General features: G+C 39.4%; 1 protein-coding gene across 5 annotated transcripts in view; it reads right to left on the bottom strand.

Moving 5' to 3' along the window:
- SLC7A6 (solute carrier family 7 member 6) overlaps positions 1-5,356 on the bottom strand; it is a 32,077-nt gene extending 26,721 nt beyond the window's left edge. For 2 of the 5 annotated variants that reach the window (XM_032122148.1, XM_032122149.1), the window contains exon 1: positions 193-5,260. The gene's annotated coding sequence lies outside the window, so the exon portion shown is untranslated. The other 3 variants (XM_032122144.1, XM_032122146.1, XM_032122147.1) reach the window with 3 other exon arrangements.
- Between the last annotated feature and the right edge of the window lie 12,158 nt (positions 5,357-17,514).

The following is a 17,514-nucleotide window of genomic DNA, read 5'->3' as shown; positions in this document are numbered from 1 at the left end:
GGAAATGAGATGTTATAGATAAGGAAGCACCACAAGACCAAGATGGGAGTTCTAAGCATGAACACAGATGTATTGCAATACTAAAAATATCAATCCACTTACTGTGCTTAGACACATAATTTATGAATGATTAGTAACATGCTGTCAATGCACTGGGGGCTCTTGCTAAGGGCTGTAGGCAGAGGTACTTACTGCAGAACGCTCTTGATCCAACCCTTGACTCCTGACTGATTCTGCAGATCGCTCCCTCCCCAGAACTGTTTCCAAATCTCACCGCCTCATTTCTCGGAGTTATCTAAAAGCACAGACTGTACATGAAAAAACCCACAGGAGTTTCAATCCAAATTCTTCCATTAGCAGCTGTATTTAACAGTATCTAAGGTCACAGAAATTAATCTTTTTCCTCTGCTTCAGAACTGACTGTCTGGAAAAGAGCCACTTTCTTCTGAAGTCTCCAGAAAATTCTCCCATGCCTTCCAAAAGCAAGTTACTGCTAATAACATTTCTTAGCTCAAGAAGACATTGATAATTCTGAATAAGACCCATTAGACCCATTTTACACAAGTTTACTAGCTTATCAGCTCCATAAAGAATAGGCCCTACATAACTACCAGAATTAATTTAATGACTATTCCTTTCCCCTGTCCCGATTAAACCTTTAGTGTATACTTCAGCCATTTACTACAGAATAGAAAAAAAATTGAAAGTCTGGGTCAATTAGAATAAAGCAGCTAATCTAGTGTGGGAGGTAGATTTTGTGCTTTTTGGGGGGGTAAGACTAATTTTACAAAAAATTTTTTAACTGCAACAATAAACTTGTCAACTGAGAGAACAAAAACCCTGAATATGGGAACTTTGAAAGGTCAACATGCAGTCACCCAAACTACATGAGCATCTAGCAACAGATGAACACACAAGCTTTTGCAGGCACACCTTTCTGGAGAGAATACTCCTCCTCTATCATAAAGCCAACACCTGTATCCTACAGCGCAGAAAATCTGACTTGACATCCCTGAACTAGAATGAAGATGTGAAAATTATAAAGATTATTTTCAATCAATTGAAAAAGTAACTTCCACTGAAATGGAGTACAAATCTGTTATTGAAACACATTACATCATTCATCTCCAACTCATAAATCTTTAGAGACTGCATTCTTTTAAATAATGTAAAGTGAGATCCTCAATCTGTTTAGTTGGATGCCTTCTGGTTTATTTTCCCCTCAATACTCCAAATAAACACTTTAAAGATGCTTAATTACTAAATACACATTTTATCATTTATACATGAGTCAACCTCTAGTATCACAGATACATTGGAAGACCTCAAATTTCACACTTAAAATTAGACCAACATTTTTTGAACTTCCAGAAACTAATCACTGCCTTTTCAGAACTTAAAAGCTTGAGTGTTATAATGAGGCACCTCCAACAAAATGAAATTAACTAGGAGGGAGGCATCCACACACTTTCTACAGATGAGTGTGCCCAGAACTTCAAAGGAAAAGCAAAGTAAATTTATCACACCAGTTCTCCTTGTTATTTACTCTTCCATCTATCTTGTGCCAAATTCATTTGCAACCACTTACTGGCTGACTTTCTGTTATTGGTGTAGTAGAGCTAGCTCTTCAAAAATACATGCACCCTATAAATTCACAAGATTATTTGTTTGCTTTATAAGAGGAAGTTTAGTTATCTGTAAATGCATATTATCGATAATCAATTATAAATATGACACAATCATCAGAAAGCTGTGCAAAACAGCAGAACAAATAATCAAAGCAGATATTTTCATTAGTAATTTGGCAGTAAGAAGTGGATTTGAAAGAACACTTGTGACCCATAAAAATATCACTCAACTCCAAACTGAGTCTTTTCATTTCCATGGAAAGAACTTGGGACAGGACATTAGTTCCAAGTGTTTTTCAGAAGGCAATTCACCCTGAACAAATGTCAGCGGAAGAAACAAGAATACTACAGCTATTATTATGACATCCAACTGCCATTTGGAAACATGCTATGTTCATTTTCAGCCCTTACAGCTAAAGGATAAAACTGCATAAATATGTTAAGAACCGATCACAAACGTAAAACATCATTTTGGTGGTAACTACACAGCTTTATGATTTCTTACCCACATATCCTAATCATCATTCCCATTTTCTTCTGAACACCTTCCAAAGTACAAGTTGATCAGAAGCATACACATTACTTGCAATACTCAAGCACGCTGACGATTTAAGTCAATTGAGTAATTCAAATCATATCAAACCTGGTGTGTTAATGCCCAGCCGGTTTTGCACTAAGAGTAACCATGATTTACCTCATGGTCTGGAGTTCAGAGATGCATTTAATTACCTGCAACTAGGGACTCGGTCACTGTTCAAATGCCTCCACCTCAGTAGCAGCACATGACTGCAGTTCTATACAGTTTTGTTACTGACGACCTTGACTGTTTCTTGCCCTGCTATCTCTAGCCAGGAAAGAACAATCACAGTATCTCTCAACCTAGCCTGTTCTGTCCCCCAATTCTCCTTCTTCCCCTCTGCTTCTGTTATTCCCAATTTTGGGAATCTGCCACCAACTAGGATTTGCATGAAGGTGTGTACAACAGCTCACTGAAGATTAGATATTTTATTCTCTTCTCTAGCCTTGTTTGTTTTATATGCCTTTTAAAGCCTTAAGGGCAGGGATTGCTTATTTGCCTGAGTCACGTGATGCATTTATAACATCTCTGACAAAATCAGAACTGTTGGCAGGTTTTTTCCTACAGGTATTTCACTTAATCTTAAGTGGAACCAAGATCTGCAGCTTTGACCAATTGGAAAGAAAACTTACCAAGGAAGAGGGAAAGCAGAGACTACAGAAAACTGAAGCTATGTCAGACAAAAAACACATACATTAAATCCATGATTCTGTCACAAGATCATTATTTCAGTGGAAACAGAAGAGAGGCTTGGAAGAGGAGAGCTAGAGACAAATAGTATATATTTTCTAACATACAATAATCCTAATGTACTGCAGCTAAAAATACTATTAGAACAATCTCTAACACTGCCAAAGCCCAGCCACAGGAGTGCTATGGCTAATGCCGGGTTCTGCCTTCACACAAGCTAACCAACTCACGGATTTCCTCATCGCTCAGCCTTGTGCAATACAAAGTCTTCAACTCTTTTTTTTGCTGATCACTGCATCTGTGAGGAATCTTTTTGCTGATATGTATAGATTGTGTTTTCTACTGAAATGACTCTGCTGTTGGTATAGAAAGCTATGATATGAAACCAGGACAGAGTAACCTGAAACTAGGATCACTTCACTGTTTCACCAAAAAAATGTATTCTGGTAAGGCCTATCACACCACAGCCAGGTACCAGAGGAGCTGAAGAAGGTTAAAAATGCAACTAGCAATGTATTAACACAGGGTGGACCCCCTTTAAGGGGAGGAAATGAGGAACCATCCACCAAGATCCCCTTTCTCCCATTGAGCAGAACAGTTGTCAGTTGTTTGACCTGGGATGAACCTGCAAGTGAGTTAATAACCAAGGTGAAGTACCAAACTGCTAAAAGCTTACAGTGTTTGCTGTGCTTTTATACATTACCCACTCATTAGCAAAGATTTCTGGTGTTCTTGCCTCCGTCTTCCTTAGTTCTTGATTGCATAAAACAACTCTCGTAACACAGCTTTACATACACACTTTGGCTATTCACATATACCAGATGTAAGACTCCTATTTCTGAACACAATGATTGACCCTATGAGCAAGATTCAAGACTGCTCTATACAGGCAAACAGCATCAAAGTCTTCAGGGAGTTAAGCACCAACAGAGCAAATTAAGTCCCAGAAACGCTTATTCATTGCAATGTATATATTTAGGCACCTCACAACATGGGAAAGGCCTAGAGTTTGTCTAGGATATGTTTGTCTTTTTCCTGGTGAGAGAAGAATCTCTGCCCTACCATACATATGCTGAACAGACAGGAAGTCCTTGCAACAAAAGCAATTCCCAATGTAAAGATTTAACCTGTTCAACCAAGTCTTTTGTGCTTGCGTATACAAACACACCATCTTTAGCACAATAAAAAAAAATCCCACAAACAAACTTTTGATCAAATAGAACTGCTTGTGACATCCACTTTTGAAAAAACAGACAAGGTAAGTTTATCACGTAAAAAGGTATGAAAGAAAAGTTACTATGTCAATTTTTTTCACTTGATAGTTTATCAGTATGGTAGTAAGTCATATTTTCATATTTTTTCATGTTTTTCATTATTTTCATATTTCCAAGAGAAAAAACAGAAGCAAGCTCACAACAGGGACTTTGTGATAGACAGTTGATTTAGGCTGGGAGTGCACAAAGCTGCTGCAATGAGAGGAACATCTGGTGAAATTTATACAATAAGCTCCAGGTAAAGACAGAAGGAACAACAGTAGAGTTTGTTAAAGTAATTCACCTTATTTTTCATGCTGGGTCAGAAAATCTCTCAAAAGAGGGGGAAATAATGCCAAAAAGCACATGCTTACCTTCACACCTCCACCCATGTGTACTCTTTAGGTGGAACTTATAGCCGCACCTGATCAGATTGTAGTTAATACACTCCATTTAAAAACACATAATCAAAATCACTACCCAATGCCAGCAAGCAAAGGCATGCTGGCCTGAGGATCTCACTAAGCCCACTTCAGTGCCCTGAGATAGCTCGCTAACGGAGCGGTCAGAATTACCTGCACCCACCACCAAAAAGCGCTAAAGGAACACGTGGCTTCACAAAGCCACCCTCGAGTCGCCACAGGCACGACTCCAGGGGCTGTCGCCGCCGGCCGGAGACCCTGACGAGGTCCGGCCGCAGGAGGAAAGGGTCATTTGCAGAGGTGTGATTGGGACTCTCAGTGGCCGCTCCGCTCTCCACAAGCGGTGGCGACCCTCTTTCTCCTTATAAAATAAGCGAGGTTCACACAGATTGCAAGCCTTCTGGACAGCCCCGGGAAGGAAGCAGCTACAGGCACCCGTCTGAGACGAGGACCATCAAGAGCTGGGGCACCCTTTAAAGACAATACAGAAACCGCGGCATTTATCTTGCTACCACCGCACACTTGGAAGCCGCCCGGCTCGCCAAGGCCGCCGCCCCAGATGCTGCAGGGCAGCGCTGCCGCCGGCAGCCCCTGCGCTGAGGCCGCTCCCTGCCCACCTTCCCTCAAGGTGAAGGGAGCTGAAGGAAACCGACGAAGGAAGGCGAAAGCCCACCCCGGCTGTGCGGCCGGAAGCACGTTACCTCCGCTCCCGCGGAGCTGTCTCAGGATGCTCCCCACCCGTTGCTACCGACAGGCGATGGCGGCCGCGCCGCGCCGTCCCGTCCCGCCCCCCCCCACGCCGTCGCCGCCGTCGCCGTCTCCCCGCCCCGGGATCACCGCCTCCGTCACCGCCTTCGTTGCCTCCTCGCCCCTCCCCGGCAAAAATCCGCTACCTGCCGCTTGGTCGGCCCGAGGAGGAAGCCGCAAGGAGCATACCCGCTCCGTAGGGGTTGCGCCGGACCCCCCGTTACCCGCTGGTGCGGAGGGAGCTGTTTCCAGGGCCGGAGCTCCCCCCCGCCCCGCGAAGTTCGCGTCGGCTCCTGCGCTACCGGTGGGTGGGGAGACCCTCGATCGCCTCCCCCGCCGCAGCCGGAGCGGGGGACCAGCCTCCCCCTTCCCCGCAGGGGCAGGATGGAGAAGAGCTTTAGCACTGACGGTGCGGGAATGGCGCCTTTCCCAGCCTGGGCTGGGGGGCCCTGCCCTCACCCCGCGGTCCCTGAGGGCCTCGGGGGACACGGAGTTCCCGTGAAGCCCCGGAGGAGGACGCTGCGCAAAGTTGCATCCACATGAGTTACACCTGAGACACTCTCAGGCTCGAGACTGAGGGTGGAAACCCTGAAATCTGGTGATATTTTGGGTTTCTGCTGCACAGGTCGTAAGTGCCAGTCACAGTGGATATGGCAATTAAAATGGAACAGTACCGTTGGTGTTCCAGCCCCCAAGAGGGGCATAGCTACACCTAAAATTTGGCTCCCTTATAATACATCTAATGGACCTCCCAGAATCGTGAGTAAAACTGGCCCATGGTGCCTGAATATAATAGTAAGGAATCGGCCGTTCAGTAGATTTATCTGGGGTAGTGTAATGAAAGCTTTCTTGTCTCCAGCAGGTTAATAGTTTTATCCTGTTTGAGCCAGTGAACCCTAGGCCACAGCTCACTCTTAATGTTCTTTTATTGCTTTTTTGCTGCTCCCTGTGGGGCAAAGGGAGGGTCAGTGCCTGGAAAGACAACAGGGCTCAGGTGGCAGGATAGTCTCACTTGAAACAATTTAATTACTCCTCCCTCCCCTAGTCCATGGTTGTTATCTACCATCTGAAACGATTAAGTCAGAGGTGACGTTTTTCAAGAGGGTAAAAATCTTAGGGGCAAATAAAAATTATAAGGCTGTAAAAGAAGAGAGAAAGTCAAACTGTGCACTGTAATACCCATAAATGTGCTAGTAAATGCAATAGTGGAGTCCAATTCTATTGCCACAAGGCTTACATTTCTGATTTCCATCTTACTTCCTCTCTCAAAGGTTGTGTGTTTTATCAAGGAGTTGTTTTCCTTCATTGTCACAGTGACAAGCAGGCTACCAGGCAACTGCTGCCCTCATCTGTATCTCCAGATATTCATTACATTGTGTATGGATAAAAAATAATTAAGAAAGTATTTTGTTAGAAGTTGGCTTTTTAAGTGCACATAGGGAAGATAATTACATTAGACTTTATTTCTAAACTATAAAGCACCATGGCAAAACAAAGTCTCATTTGCAGGAGCCTGATCATCTCAGCTCTCTAATTAAGTTTGTCTCAACTCTTTGTTTGGCTTTTGTCAAACACAAACTATACTAAATCTATTACCTACTAAAGCTACTGACAGTGTTGCAAAGCAGCAAACAAAACCAGTCTGCTGCGTTCTGGGAGCTTAACAGCCCTGATAGGCGACTTCTTTGTTTTTAAGCCACTTACAGAGCACTGACAGAAGATAAAAAAGTAGATGACATCCCCAGAATATAATCAAATTCTTACAATATGAAACTGATTGTTGTTACAAAGATAATATGAACCAGAAAGCAGTCATTAGGTGGTAATAGTGTTTAGTCATTGCTACAAATGTGCTAGTGCTCTGTGTTCTGTAGTACAGGATTTTCAGGTAGATAGATGGGCATTTGCAACAATCGTCTCGCACATTAATCAAAAAGTGAATTGAGTGTGAATGTAAAAGATGCAGCTGATTTCAGTTGTTGCTAGACTGCCTTTTAAACTCTCTCATGATTGAATCTACTGAAGACAGCATTCTCAAAAAAATGGACTCATAAAATATGAGCTAATTATAAAATTGCCTTTAGGAACAAGAAATAGATGAGAACTGACAAGACATAGGAAACAAATTATTAGGCATATACTGAAAGTATAGAGAATGACATTTTACTTTAGAACTTCGAAAAATATTTATTAGAAAAAGTGCTTATTTGAGGGTTTCAAAATGGAAGTTCATCTTCTGAATGATGAAAACTTAGAACACTGTAGAGGTTGGTGTGAGAGATCCAAGTTACGACAGCATCATAAGGCTAGACAATGCTTCTAAAATGTTTGCAAGTGAGCAGAAGCAAACCTCAGAATAATCATCCAGATAGATATTTTTGTCCATTTTGGTAAGGTTCATCTTTTATAAATAACTTTTTCCATTTTACTATGGAAGTGAAATGTAAGTCTGGACTCCTTACTTTATTTCTGCTCTTGTTACAGATTACATAAATTGTATGGCTCATCCCTGATGCTCCATAAATGGCCACTGGTAAGTTATGTTTATACAGGAGTGTGTATTCTCTAAGTGCTGGGAGACGAAAAACAGCTAAAAAAGATTTTGTTTCCACTAGGGTTTTATCTGATACTAATTTAATCAAGTTAAGATCTACCTCCTTTAGCTAATGAGAACAAAGACTGAGTTTTGGTTAAGTCTGTGAGTTTTGCCCTATCTGCTTTTTTGTGTCTGGCTAATATTGCCACTTAGATACATCTTAGAAAATGCAATTAAACTCAAAAATCTTGAAGAATAAACCGATTAAATACCTCTAAACAAACCAAATCGAAGTAGCATCAGATTACAGGAAACTGAATCCACATGATATTCATTAAATGGTTTTAGAACATGACAAAACCAAGGTAAAAATAGCTATTGAATGTAAGTGATTTTGGAACCTTATACATCAGCTTCGTGCTTATTCCCAAGTTCATTCTGGTGTGCAGGGTGAGTTTAAGCATATCCTTACAGTGTAAGTCCCCCAAGAATGTGTTTCTCATGCACTTAATTAATGGAAGAATGAGTGTGTGCTGAGCTCCTTAAGGGTCGCACTGAAGGGGTGCTGTGTGTACGTCAGTAGTACTCATTGCAGCTTGGAACTTACAGTACTATGATGGAGATGTTGCTGCCAGCCATGTGTTTGATGGTTTATGTTGGTTCCTTTTGAAATTCTACCGCGTAGAGTGAGTCCTGAGACCACCTTGATGTTTTTTTTTGAAATGTACATTCTGTGCACACAGGAGTTACTCACAGGGGTCGTGAAATCATTCAGGAGAGTAAATCTGGGACTTCAGCCAGATCCCAGCAAATGACGATTTTTATAAGCACTTTAAAGCAGAGATTATTTTTTGGTGGTTTTTCAACCATAATCATTTCAAACAACAAACACAGTGTCAACCACATATTTCAGGAGAGACACAGTTAAAAAATAAGTTTAAGTGCACCTGTTTCTTTTCTTTGGTTAAAGCTGAGTGACTTTGTTTACAAAAACAAATTCACTGATCCTTTCCCCTTTCTTTTTACCTTCATCTTTCCATCATGCAAATTTCTGCTGTAGGTGGTTTAAGCAGAGTTAAGTGTGACTTACAAATGAGAGTGACGACAAGCACTAAAGTGCTAGGCAATTAAAGGAAAGGGTCTAAATTTAGGCTTCTATATTTACCTTCCCCTGCTCCTAGCTGCATGTCTCCTCCTACTCCGGTGGCCTTCAGCATCTGATTGGCTCTGGCACTTGTCCGGTCCACTCTGTAAGGCAATTCTGCTCACCAAACTGGCAAAAAACAATACTTTAATGAAGGTTGGTTTTTTACTATTATAATCACAAGAATACAAATGTGGAGCAAGCTAGGAGCAGAGGAGGAGGTAGTGGAAAATAGCTCTTTAAGAAACAGAAACTGTGGGATGTCTCTGTCTTGTCCAACTGCAGTTATTTAAATACTCTGAAGATTAACATTAGTCCTTCTTTTATGGAAAACTTAGTTTCTCTACACTGAAGTTTTTTAAAACAGACTGTAAAATAAGCTTTGACATCCCATCTTTTAATTTTATTTGTCCTATCTGGTTCTGTTGCCTTTCAGATACCTTTTTCTTTTCACTGCCTCATCTAATCTCACCAAATTTATTATTTACCTGTACATATCTTTGTTGCACAGGATTACAAGCTGGTTTTGTTCAGTGCTGTCCATGCTGCAAAGCAGAAGTGGGAATAGGTACCTTCTAAAGCATGGACAAGTTTTCAAATGTTAACTTTGCTAGAAGGGCTAAGAAACAATAGCAAAAATATCCCCATCTTCAGATAAACTTCAAAGGTCTCTAGGACTTTTTTATCACTATTGTGATTAATGTCACAAACTTTATATTTTAATTTTACATTTCTTTTGCTCATGTAATCTTCTCTATTACAAGGGGAATGTGCAATACATCAAGCTTTTCCCAGTCAGTTTGGGGGGATTATTTGGAAAAAATAGTCCCTTGTACATATATTTGTTTTAAAACAGATGGTTTGACTTAATGTTTCAGACAACGAAATCATTCAGCTTTGAGACCCTACCTTTTGAATAAATTCAACATAGATTATACAAATTGTCTTATCTATGTTGAATTAACTTCACGAGCATCTGGCTATTTATTAATGAGAGTGAGTGAATTGCAGTCTTCATTTTCCTGAAAAACAACATGGAAGTTAAAATCATTGTCTTAAAATGTTGCAGGGATTTTTAAAGATAATGCTCTTTGTCCATGTCTACTTTGAAGGCTATTAAAAGTGATTATGTATAAAAACAAACTAAGGAGGATTTGTAGCTGTAAAAAATAGCATGTTAAGAATAAGTGGTTTTTTCTTGTTTCAGGTCCCAAATTAGTATGTGGGTACTGTGATTGAAAAATATGAAGTCCTTAGTTATAATGTTTGTAACCCAGTTTAACAGCCTTTAAATAAATTTCTTCTGGGTGCGACAGTTTAAAGACATCTGTTGGGTTGGGTTGTTTTTTGATCTTAAGTAACTCTGGCCTTCTAATAGAACTGCTCAGACTTTCTTCAAAACAGCAAAGTTCCTTTCTGTTATAGATTCCCCTGTGTTGTTGTAAGTCCTTTTTTGATATATTTGTGGTTCCTGTGTCTCTCTCTCTGATTAAAAGCAGGAGTATGGAAGCTTAGAAGATTCTGACCATGCTCAGCAGTAGTTACATTGACACTCTGCGAGCAGCTGGTTACTAGAGGCTGAAGCCAATGTCATCATTTTGTTTGTGTTATCATGCTGTGTCCAAACTTTGCCATTTAAATATAACCAGATGTTCCTTAGCAGAGGTACTTTGAATGCAGTGTGTTACAGTACAACCCCATCAGTGCTGATCCCACTCTTCCATCTTTGCTTTTACTGTACTCCTATTACTTTTCTCTTAATTAATGAATTACTCTGAAATGTTTGTACAATACAAATAAAGTTGGACCTTTAATAAAATTTCTCTGCCGTTTTATTTAGAGAAATTAAAATAACACAGTACTTTACAATGTGGGAACAATCGTTGGATGAGCAGACAGTAAGAACAGCCTTTATTCCCTAAACTTTCAGACTTCTGTGGGATTCTGTAGTTGTAATTGATCCAAATTCAGGTTGTCTTTAAAAGTAAAGTTTTCCAAAACATAATCTCAAAGACCTTTCTGTATAGATTCTACACAGTGTGTGCAATCAAATTTGCCAATGCATGTTGACCTGATACATTTTGCCTCTAAGGGGAACAGACTTGTGTACATGTGGTTAGAGTGACAAATAAGTTCTAATTCAGAAGTTTGTATAGCAAGCCTTGTAAAAGAAGGAAAACCATGTTGTTTCACAAATATAAGTTCAGAACACCTTTGAAGTTTTCACTCAGTTCTTGCCCAAGACTACATGTTCCATGAGGAAGATTTTCAGAATGTCTCACTACTTAAAAGTACACCTTAAGAACTGAGATGTAAAATATCTTAATGCTAATAGAATCTTTAAGATTAGGGATTTATTGCCAGTCCATTTGCCTTTGCAGTAAGTAGGATAGCCTTATTAATGGGTTTAGTCTTTTGTCTGCCAGCATAGTTGTTCCAATTTCAAATCCATTCTTTGCTAATATTAGAAGGCATCCAGCCCTAAAATTAAAATGATGGTTGACTTTGCTAACTTTCCAGAAATAATTTCTCAGCAGGCTATTTGTGAGTGTTTTGCACTTTGCTCCTTTGTTCCCCACTTGGCTCTTGATTACTTGGTGTGTACAGTGTCCCACAGAGCAAATCATAGTGGACTAATTAAGAATTACCAAGAGTTTCCCAAGTTATGCAAGATCCCCAGAACTATGAAAAGCCTTTTCAGCTTCCCAGTCACATACTGTGAAGTGCCATAAATCAAACTTTTGAAAACACTGAAAGCTGTGCTTCAGACACTTCTGGGTGTACTTTAGTTCCGGAAGAAAATATTTATTTTTGTTAAAGTTTACTGCTGGGTTTTTTAGTACTGTTTTTTCTCAGTCAAGATCCCACAAGCTACAAACATTCTGAATACCAGTAACACTGATTTTATGAGACATGATCACTTATTGGTGATGTTGGTGACACTGTTGTCTTTACTTTTACATGAGTCTGAAAGAGTAAGTGAAGTGAGAGCAAACACTTGGGCTTCAGTGTTAGAGCTTAGGCAGGAGGATAAAGGGAATTAAACCTTGTGTGTCATATTACACTCTGGAGGTCAGCGAGTTATTTTTACTTCAGGGTCACTGGTATGGGAAAATGTGGAAGACCTCAGCTTATGTTGAAACTATAGGTGATGGCCAAGTTATTTGTTAAGATGGGTCATCAGTGTCATCTCATGCAACAAACTTTATGGCTGGAGTCCTGCAAGTGTCCTCACCCTGCACATCAGTCACTTGGTCATGTAGGTTGCTCAGTGTCATACTACCTGAACAACTCTATATTTGTCCTTACTACAAAGGACAAATTTTATTACTGAAGTGTTGTATCAATTATTATTTTGGATTATTCTATGCTAGAATGACATACATTGTAGATAATCATGAGGTTATGTCGTTTAAACAAAACCCAAAGACTGATACTAGGTGGTTGTACTGAAACAATGGGGAGGCAGCCGCATTGCATGCTGTTGGAGTTAAATCCAGTATATAGCATACAGTAAAATTACAGCTGTGAAATCCTGATAATTGCCTTTTATTTTGTTCCTTGAAAAGGCTTCCTTTGTCCAAGAAAAACATCTGTGATTAAATAGCCAGCTGTAAAAACAAACAAGAAAAATCCTGCCTACATGCCCAAACATATCTGGAAGTCTCAAATCCAGAGTGCACCTTTCCCTGTGCAGCTGTGTCTGTGCACAGCAACTGGTACAGTTAATTGGCACTGTTATGAGCAGGAGAGGCCTGGCCACAGGCTGGGTTCTCCTTCTCCTGCTACTGAAGATGGACATAAAGAACACTGAACAAGAAATGACAGCTTTCACTGATGGGGTCTAATTTGGGTGAGGAAGCTGACAGATACCATCAGATTTAAGCCAAAATAAATAGTCTCAGACCAGCTAAGAATGCAGTGGACCTGGCAGTGTTAGGTTACAGTTAGACATAATGATCTTAAAGGTCTTTTCAATCTGAATGCTTCTCTGATTTTAGTGATGAATTAAATTGCTATATTGATATGCTAGTAAAAACAGCATACAGGAAAACATCTTACCAAACACATTAAAATTCAACAGCTGGGGAGTTAAAATGCTAGTATATATCTTATAGAAAATTAAATGTCATTTTAGTTTTGAAAGACATAATATAGAACAGCATCCAAATCTCTCCTCCCTTGTATATTTCATGAATTCTCTACCTAAGTAAGAGTTTTCTGTAAACAAATAAATCTGCAGGTTTGAATATCAGCATATGATTGACTTCAGTGGAGAGAAAAGGTTTTAGCCAGAGTTGCCAGGCTGCATTTGAACCAGCTCTGCAGGAGTCAGAGCAGAAGGGAGGAGAGTGGAGCAATGCCTTGTTTTGCAGAAAGCTTCCCTGAGTTGAAATATTTATTTGGCTATAAATCTTTTAGTCTCATCCAGGGCTTAGTTAAACCTGTCTGAGACATCCACTTTATCAGAAAAACAAATTTCTGTGTGAGGTCATATCTGTTCAGCACAAGTAACAACCTAATTTTTTTTCTACTATTTCACTTGCATTTTAACATTGTATGTCATGAGGGTTTGTTTTTTTTTTTTTAATGTTTCTGTGGTTTCATGCAAAAAGAGGGAAGAAAATACATTAATGCAAAGTGGCTCTCTCAGCAAACATTTAATGGATTGACAGAAGCCTTGCTTGATAAAAATTGCATTTTAATAAAAATGGAAACATTTTCATGGCAGTTGAGAGAAGATGACCAACCATGATCTGCTGAGAAGCAAAAATATAGGAGAATCTTCTTTTCTTTTTAGAATTCATAGCAACACTCTAAAGGGTGGAAATAATCTCCAGGGCACTTTAATTCAAGTTATCTCTAGTGCATAGTCCTGACAGCTGACTTGCTAACAGGCCCATGACTTCACAGGTAGGTGTTAGTGGAATAAATAGTGATTGAGTTACAGGGCAGTTATAAATATTCATGTTATGTAGCTCCCAGCAAAATACATTAACTTTTTCCTTAAATCATTTTAAATGTTTGTAGTTTGCATAAATAAACTGAACCGGCTGAGGGAAGAGGTTTAGCAAATCAGTGTTGTTTGCATTAATTTTGTCAACTAAAGAACTCTTGCTCAGGTAAAAGAAAGTTCCATGAATATTGCTAATTTCTCTGGGTGTGGGGAGGTAGCCTGTCTTCATGATGGCCTTTAAATCTTATTTAAGCCCCTGCTTGGAAGCCAGTCCAGAATGACAAAGCACAAGAACAGACCAGGTACTCTGTTTCCTCACTGCGTGTTCAGCGCCTCTGCTCCAGACTCTTTCGTGTGCCCTTCATCTCCTGTTTGCTAAACCAAACACACACAGTTTTATCAGCTTGTCCTTAACATCAGGTTTCCTCACTGCTTATCAGCTACTGGGTTCTCCTCAGTCCATGCTCAGAGCTGAGGACTGTTCTGCTAAAACACTGCCTGCACAAAGTGGCAAACAATGGTTCCTTTGGCGCCTTGCACACACAAGTGAACACGGCAGGCACTCGCCTCACTGTGTTCTCTTTCCAGTTTCCTCTTCTTTTGTGGCAGGAGGCTATCACAGCACATGGAAGTGGCATAGAAACAACTTTCTTGGGAACATATTTTGCAGCTGTTACAAGGTCAAAAGTCTCATACAACTGGGGGGTTTTTTGTATTTTCCAGGTGTATTCCTTAGTCACTTTTCTCATTCCCCGTCTTCCCCCGCAACATTCTAATGAACTGAAAAAAAACTTTGAGTCCTTTTTTGGCCAAAGGACAACAAATTTAATGTTAGTAGTCATTCTGTTAACTAATATGGCACTTTTTTTCTTGGTATCTAAAGAAGGGACCAACTGTACAGAAAGGACTAACTGTACTCTGGAGCACAGCCAGGTTTCTTCTGAAAGGATGAAATTCAGGCGTGCTTTCTGCTTGCATGAATATTGCTTTTGCTTTGTGGAAAGTTGAAGTACAGAAGTTGGAAATAGATACTGAGATACTTTGGAATGTTATCACATTTCAAGGGGTGAACAAGTTCTTATTCTAAATTACTGCCATTTAATTCATCCTGGTTGAAGGAGTCCAGAAGTTCTTTAACTGATGCATGTCTTCTCTGAAAGAAGAAAGGTCATTCTTAAAGCGCAGGGAAAATGGCAGTTTGAGGCTATAAATTTCTGTAATATTACTTGTCATGTATTCTTGGCAAAGAGAAATAAAGGCAGGAAATGAAATACTGATCACAAATCATATCAGCACAAGAGCTGGAAATAATATGTCTGAGCTTCTGATCTACCATATTTGCTGGGTTTAAGCAAAATGCTTACAATTAATATGTTCTTGCAGCTATGCTGACTTTAATGTAACCCAAATATCTCATTAGATATGTTCTTTTCAGACCTTGTAAAGTAGTTTAATTTATGGTGGACTTACCTTCAAAATCCAGGAGTTTTGTTTAACTCAGCTGACATACCATCTGTCAAATCAACCATGTGCTCAGTTAAGGGAATGTAGTTCCAGGCAAGCCATGAGGGGATTGCTTCTCTAGAAAAGGAATAAAATCAAACTATGCTAGGGCCTTTTGCACACCAGTAAAGTGTTTTGCAAAGGGGGGAGGGCAGGGCAGGACTGTGTGCAGGAAAAGAATGGAAGGGAATATAGTGCAAGACAAGATTTCCTGAGGCATGAAAGACCCCAGCAGTCCTGGAGACAAGATGTATTACTGGAGGAGAGCGTAGTTAATAGCTGTATAGCACTGAAATCAATAAATAGCAATAAAGAAATCTAAATTTTCTGTGCCTGCCTTGATGATGTTTGGGTCCTTCCCTAACATACCAGGCCCGCAAGTATTTATTTATGCACTTAACCTTTACAAATCTTCATATATGATGCTCGAGTGACTAAACCTGGGTAAGCATGAGAATGTTACAAGGTTATGTAGGATTCAGACTTGAAACAATAAAGTAAGAACCCTTGAGGTTTAGCATGTTTTCATTAGTGCTTTAGGTTTTGTACATTTTAGACTACTTATGTGGTGTAAAATTCTTCTGTATGTTAGCAGTCCATTAATGCATTTTTTGAAATTCTGTAGATTAGCAGTTTATGAATATGCACTTGTTATCTTCCTCTGATGTTCTCTGGAACTGCTTTTAACAGGCACTGGTAACAACTTTTGAGGGTTATTTATAGCTTTGCTTGTCTTGCTCTTTGCTGGAAGGACTAATCTCTTAAACATTTCATTCCAGTACCTCAGAATAATTTTCCACAAATCAACTTCAAACAAATTCCAGTGCAGACATTCTTACATTGCAGAAACTGTCCCATCTCAGATAAAAGTGTGGTGTAGATAGGACAAAGGGCAAGGGACAGTCATCTTCTTGCAAATCAGCCAAAGATAGCTGCAACCAGTTTCAAGAAGAAAATTACATTTCTGTAAGTCAGAAAAATGAACATTTGCCTACTCTACTTACCATTTCTTTAATAAATTTAAATAGCTTAATAAAATTTGTACAACTAGTCATTTTTAACATCTATTAACTCTAGATTTGTCTTTCTGAGTAACTGCAACAGTTTTACTAATCAGTTTGTATGATCAGTCCTAAAGTGATTTTGTTTTATTATTCTCCTTGCTGTTTTCTAGAGATACCCATGTTTTATATTTCCTTCCTGCAACGCCAGTTGTTCTTCGCATTCAAACCTTGTTTATTCCCATAGATACTAAAGAACAGTTTGATTCTTCTATCTTTACTCCTTCTCAGTGCCATTTATTCTACATTGTTTTGTAATGTCAAGGCAACTGCAGAAAACAGAGGTGAGGACAATAGAAATCGTAGCTAATGAACAAGCTTGGGCAGGAGCAAAATACCATAAGCTTTCAGCAGTTTGATATTTCACACCAGTGACCAACATGAGACATTTTTAAACATTAGAGGGGGCTGTATGAGAGTATGTACTTGTGGTGAGAAAAAATGATGTTAGTTCCAGGTCACTGTATTTTAGTTTTGTATCAAAACTTTTTATATCAGCAGAAGTTTCATTTCAACAAACGTGCAGCATCCCTTCAAAAATACTGCACTGGACAAGGAGTTAACTTGTGCTCACACTATTTTGATAACGATTCTTCTATTAAGAGTTAAGAGTGGACTTAGGTTTGACATCAAATTATATTCTCAAGTAGGCAGCTGCTTCTAGAAAAGAGCCAAAACTGTTTCTGTGTCAAAAACACAACAAAAATTCAGCATAGCGTGCCAGCCAGCACATCTTTCACAGAAGTATAAAGTATCCAGCAGAAAAACTAAATGGAAGGATTTTGAAAGCTGATATTAAGTTTCAACAGTATTGCCAGTTTCTCTTTTAAAGGTCTGTAACTACAGGTGAATGTTTAGATAAACATAGATATTTTAGATGAAATAGATATTTTACTGAGTATTTTATGCCTTCTAAACAGGTAATACACCATGACAGTAGCTCCTTTCCTCACAAGCAAGACATCCTTTTTTAGCAGACTGTTGAAATTTCCCATT

The sequence above is a fragment of the Corvus moneduloides genome, chromosome 12, assembly GCF_009650955.1.
Source record: "Corvus moneduloides isolate bCorMon1 chromosome 12, bCorMon1.pri, whole genome shotgun sequence".
In the NCBI taxonomy this organism is placed as follows: domain Eukaryota; kingdom Metazoa; phylum Chordata; class Aves; order Passeriformes; family Corvidae; genus Corvus; species Corvus moneduloides.
The sequence above is the reverse complement of the archived record's forward strand: the minus strand, read 5'-3'. Positions and strand labels throughout refer to the sequence as shown.